Below are 6,256 nucleotides of genomic sequence, written 5' to 3'. Positions count from 1 at the left end.
GAGAATGGAAGATTCCAGTCCTAATAAACCCACTAGGCAATAGCAGTAGCCTGGGGGCAGGAGGAAAAGGGGACAGCAGGGGATAAGATGGCTGGATGGCATCACCTACTCGATGGACATGAGTTAGAGTGAACTCCGGGAGATGGTGATGAACAGGGAGGCCTGGCGTGCTGCGATTCATGGGGTCGCAAAGAGTCAGACACAACTGAGCGACTGAACTGAACTGAACTGAACTTGCCCTGCAGAAGACGCCACCTTGAAAAGGACAGCCCCTTAACTCGGAGAAGGCATCTCTGACCTTAGGATGTCAGTTCCCAAGGCTGCCTAGTCAGGGACTACTGTGTTGTGAGTTGAGTGGGTGTAGCTGGGAGGGAGGGATGCTATTTCTTCCGAGCCTCACATATCACCATCATTAGCATGGAAATCATCACTAACATGAACCTCCAGCCTTGGAGCTGTTGAATGTTCATGTATTCAGTTTCTCTCCTTTTGCAGCCTCTGGGCCTGCTGGCCATCCCTGATGTGTGAGTAGTAGGCTTTGAGCCAGTGAAGTGCTGCAGAGTGCTATTTAGGCATTCACACATGTCAGATGATGTGCTTTTATGCATTGTGAACAATTAGTCTGATAATGTGTCCTCCTGAAGCATCCAGCAAGGGCTAGAAGTGGATCAAGCTATGGGCAGACAGGAAATGTGGAGGCAATAGCTATAGTGGAGGAGATAAATGACACACTGACAGCTCTGATAAAAATACCCTCATGGAGGGACACCGGGCCAGGGCTGATTGGCAGGGAGGCAGGCAGGGTGGTGCCACCTACTCCTCAGGCCCCTTCCTGAGCCCTGCTGGGGTGGAGCCATGATCAGCCAAGCCCTGGGGCTCTGGCCTTGGCAATGTTCAGCTGCCCCACCAGGGCAAATCTTATAATTAAAGCATGGAATGTGAAAAACAGAATACTTCAGCTGGTACTTTAGTCTCATCTGAAATTCTGCAGGCATGTATCTTATAAGCAGTATAAGCAGAAGCAGAATTTTAAGCCAATCTGCGAGTCTCTGTTTTTCAGTAGAAATTGCAAGCATTATTTTGACTGCTACTTGCTATCAAATGCTCAGTTTAGTTCATTTCAGTCACTCAGTCGTGTCTGACTCTTTGCGACCCCATGGAGTGCAGCATGCCAGGCCTTCCTGTCCATCACCAACTCCCAGAGCTTACTCATATGCATGTCCATTGAGTCAGTGATGCCATCCAACCATCTCATCCTCTGTCGTCCCCTTCTCCTCCCACCTTCAATCTTTCCCAGCATCAGGGTCTTTTCAAATGAGTCCTTTGCATCAGGTGGCCAGAGTATTGGAGTTTCAGCTTCAGCATCAGTCGAAAGCTCAGTTGCTCATATCAAATGCTCAGTTGGTGAAATTGAAGGTCTTTCACTCAGAAGAGAAAAATCAAGAAGAACCTGAGGCTTGCATGCTTCTGAGCTGCTGTGAATGGCCCCGGCACTCCTGACCACCCTTCCAGCTAGGATGTCACTGAGATCCCTGAACAGCCTCCTGCTGCTGTCCCTGCTGAGTTTCCTGGTGATGTGGTACCTCAGTCTGCTGGTATCAGTCTACAATGTGATCGAATGTGTGAACTGAATGTACTTCTATGAGTATGAACCCATTTACAGACAAGACTTCCGCTTCACACTTCAGGAGCATTTGAATTGCTCTCTTCAAAACCCATTTCTTGTCATCCTGGTGACCTCACACCCCTCAGATGTGAAAGCCAGGCAGGCCATTAGAGTTACTTAGGGTGAAAAGAAGTCTTGGTGGGATATGAAGTTCTTTCATTTTTCTTATTAAGCCAACAGGCTGAAAAGGAAGACAAAGTGTTAGCATTATCCTTAGAGGATGAACACCTCCTTTATGGAGACATAATACGACAGGAGTTTTTAGACACATACAATAATCTGACCTTGAAAACCATTATGGCATTTAAGTGGGTAATTGAGTTTTGCCCCAGTGCCAGGTATATCATGAAGACAGACACTGATGTTTTCATCAATACAGCAATTTAGTGAAGTATCTTTTAAATTTAAACCACTCAGAGAAGTTTTTTGCAGGTTATCTTCTAATTGGTAATTATCCTATAGAGGATTTTACAAAAAAAAAAAAACCCATATTCATACCAGGAATATCTCTTCAAGGTATTCTCTCCTTACTGCAGTGAGTTGCCTTATATAATGTCCAGAGATTTGGTGCTGAGAATCTATGAAATGATGAGTCATGTAAAACCCATCAAGTTTGAAGATGTTTATGTTGGGATCTGTTTGAATGTATTAAAAGTAGACATTCATATTCCAGAAGACACCAACCTTTTCTTTTTACATAGGATTCATTTGGATGTCTGTGAGCTCAGATGTGTGATTGCAGCCCATGGCTTTTCTTCCAAGGAAACTATCACATTTTGGCAGGTTATGCTAAGGAACACCACACGTTATTATTAATTTGACATTCTACCCAAAGCCTAGAAAAGGGAGGGATATTTTGTGGAAAGTGTTAACGTTAGACTATGAAATCTCCAATGAAAAACTCATGAGAAGGTCACGGTCTGGCTTACACAAAGCTGAAACTCATGTCAAGCCTAGAGACTGGAGGGTTGCACTTGACCTGTGGTTTATTTTGACAACAATCAAGTCAAGCCTTTTAAAGGTGATATTCAGAGGAATTAAACATCTTATAAAGGAAGGGGAGGTTTTTGTTAATAAAATTAATAGGACCAATAGGACCAAACAATTTGAATATGTCATTCTATAGACTAGAGCTTCTTAAATGGGTTTCATTGAATTATAAGCTCATTTATCCATAATAGCAAAACAGTGTGGAGTATTATTCATTGAGCAATCTAGTCAGTTCAGGGTTTTGTGTATATCTGGATTACTAGTTTTTTTAAATATACCGTTCTGTGTAAAAGAAACTGAAGTTATTTCTGAACAAAATTTAATCTGTTTTTGGTCATTTGGAAAGTATTTCAAGATGTTGCAGTATTAAAGAGTTATCAATTATTATTTAATAATACTTAGAGTTTTGCACTTTATGGATGTGTGAATGTTTTGGTTGTTTCAATACTGTATAAACAGAATAAATTTCTTTTCTAATTACTTCAGTGATGAGTTTATGATGAATAGCTCCATTAATGTGTAGTCATTGTTGCATATCAATAATCTCTTGGACTTTGATAAATATTTCACCAAGTTAATATAGAGAAGAATTAAAACAAGAAGGTCAAAATTACTGTCTTGTTTTTAAAAACATAATCCCTGGTGTTTTTAGATGTCACTTCATTTGTCTTATTTTTCCTCCTGGAAATTCGGAGTAATATAGAATGCCAGGTAGCATATTTCCTTTAGGAAAGGATTCTGAAGCCAAAAAAGAACGAACGAACATGATGGCCAGAATATCATGAAAAGGAGTATCCTATTTCGGTGCTTGAGTTGGAAAGAGAAGACTAATATTTGAGTTGCATTGTTAACTGCTCCATGTTTTTTCTCATTAGCAATCAGTTTGAGAATAAAAAAGAATAAAAAAAAAACACAAAACACTGTTGCTGGTGTTACTAGCTTCACATCAAGAGGAAAGCCCTACTATGTGGTCTAAAATCAATTCTGATTTCCATGTCATAGAGAAACACATTATTTCATAGGAGTGGTAACGTAGGTCACCTTCGACCTGCTGGTTGGTCCAAGAAGAGCACTCCTTGTCCCGGTATTCTTGGGGTTGTGCAGTTTCCTGTTATGTCTGATAGGACAAGTGATTCTTCTTCTCTGGATTACATGATGGCAAAAGATCAAATCTGTTGGGAGAAAATGTGAACTTGAAAGTATATAGTCAGCTCTTAGAACATTCATACATTTGTAATTTTCCTGTAAAAAAGCTTAATTTGAATTAGAAGTGTTGTAATGTATGATTCCTTTATAACAAGGCTGTTTCCATTTCCCTCATCTCAGACCTGAACCTGTCACAATAAAATCATAAAATAAATGAAATATTCTGTGGAATCTTTCCATGCCCTTGCTAATTCCCACCCATCCAGGAGTCACTTTCTCTAAGACAGATGGTGGTTATATTTGTAGGATTAGATTTGATTGAATTTGTGTAAGTTTATATTGGTGTTTGGGAAGCTAACTCAAAGAAGTTTTAAAGAGAACTTGTGAAATAAAAGATAGCGTCCCTTCATTTTTAAGACTAAAAAAAGAAGTAAAATGTGAATAATTGCCAAGTTTTAGAAGACTGTTCCTTTTCAACTACAGATTGGTGCTTAATTATCTAAAGAATTAAATGATAATGAAAAAAAAATTACTCTCATGGGAATGGGCATTTGACCCTCTCCTTCCCTTCTTTGCTATTCAAGAATTTGGGATCACAGACGGAGAGGTTAAACTATATTTAGACTCTAGATCTTCGAAGATGGTATGTACTGAAGTGAAAGTGAGCAGTAGATGATTGGCATTCTTAAAGGAGTTCTACTGTGTATGTCATGGTAGTGTACAGAATCAGCCACTTTTTTAAAAGCTTTATCTGTTTCAAGTAAGGACAATACAGAGCTATTCGGAATCCCAGATTCATAAAAAGCTCATTGCTTTATGTTGGTGCCATATTCTGGAACCTAGATGGAAAAAAAAAAAAAAAAAAAGCCTTGAAATGCTGATGTATTGTGACATTGGGGGATTTTTGAACTCTTTCTAAGTTACACAATACAGTACTATTAAGAACCATCCATCAAAGTAAAGATACCCCAGGGACCACCAACTAAGCAGTGAGCAGTCTCTTGACCATTAATTGTGACTGCTAGTATTTGTTCCTTTTTATTTTTCTTTTAAACTTAAAACCCAACAATGTTCGAACAGTACCAGTCATCACAGGACTCAAAAATAAGAAAAGAAACTAAAGGAAAATGATACCCAGTTTTTCTCTTGTTTGGCAACAAATAAGCTTCAATTTATAAGGAAGTTATCTTCTAATGCATTAAGTAAAGCAGAGTGGCTTTTGAAGGAGAGTGCAAAAATGGCTGTATTGGTTAGGGTATTGGTCCATCCTAGACGGCTTGTCCCTGTGTGTTTCTAATAACTGGCAAATACCTAGATATAAAATGTTGTAGAAATTGTGGTCCCTGCATGGCCAATTCTTTACTGCCTGAGCCATCAGGGAAGCCCCAACTTCCAGATGTATGCATGAAGTCACAGTTTAGTCAAGTGACATTTATACCAGACTGTTTATGCATCTTTCCAGACTGCTCAACTCCAATCCCAACCTTGTTCAGTGGTCACTGCTACTGTAGCCTCAACTCTAAATACTACCAGTCATCTCATCCTCTTCCGGGGCACAGCTTCCATGGTGCCATCATAACAGCACCTATAGAAGACCTCTTATCAAGGTTTAACTTAACCAGATTCATGGAGGCTCTGGCTCACTTGGTAGGTACTTGGAGTGGCCAAGTAACATAGTCTGGTGGTGTGGGTAAGTTACTCTTCTATAGGAAAATTTTGACCAATGGGAGGTAGAAGGGAGTTGACACATTTTACATCCTTCCTCCAGATTCCCTATAAGACATTTCTCAGACCCAGTGGCACTTTTCACATGGCCTTCTCACAGATGTCCTCTGTATCCAAGTGACTCACTATGCATTTTTGTGAATTTATAGCTTGCTTATTAATATACCAGTTTCTAGTATTTCTTTCCCTATTTCCTTTTTCATGTCCCTATGTTGCCCTGGGATGGCAATCTCTAGCATTGTGTTTGCATGCAAACTTTGCCACAGTCTCTTGTTTTGACAGCTAAGACACTTATACTTTCTGTGTTTACCTTAAGTTTGAATTAAATACAATAAGTATGTATGTAATCAACTTTTTATCCCTAGATTTCTCCAAGCTGGGAATGCCAAGAGTACCCAGTCTGTGGTAATAGAAAAGGGATAGTTTAAGTCCATTGGGTATTTAGCTATTCATTAAAGCCATTGCACCAAAGGCATAGCTTTTCAAATCTTGGAACTGATGTGGTAGCTCCAGGGAAAACAAACTTGGAGTTCCCTTCTAGCATGTAATAGGGTCCTTTACTTTGAGATACAGCTGATATTGGTATTAGTTTCCTCTTCCTATATACCAAGAGCAAAAGCTCCCAATTAGGGATACCTTGTAGGAGACTGCTGAATTTGGCGAAGAAAGTGTAATCTTGTCTGTTCTTCTTTCTTAAATGCATGTGCTTTATCAAGAAGTAAGAGACTT

At 39.6% G+C, this 6,256-nt stretch overlaps 1 pseudogene; it reads left to right on the top strand.

Annotated features, from left to right (window-relative positions):
* Positions 1-1,469: 1,469 nt before the first annotated feature.
* LOC102265527 (UDP-GalNAc:beta-1,3-N-acetylgalactosaminyltransferase 1-like) lies at positions 1,470-2,482 on the top strand (annotated as a pseudogene).
* The last annotated feature ends 3,774 nt before the right edge of the window (positions 2,483-6,256 follow it).

The sequence above is a fragment of the Bos mutus genome, chromosome 6 (assembly GCF_027580195.1).
Source record: "Bos mutus isolate GX-2022 chromosome 6, NWIPB_WYAK_1.1, whole genome shotgun sequence".
Lineage (NCBI taxonomy): Eukaryota > Metazoa > Chordata > Mammalia > Artiodactyla > Bovidae > Bos > Bos mutus.
This window is presented reverse-complemented; position numbering and strand designations above follow the sequence as displayed.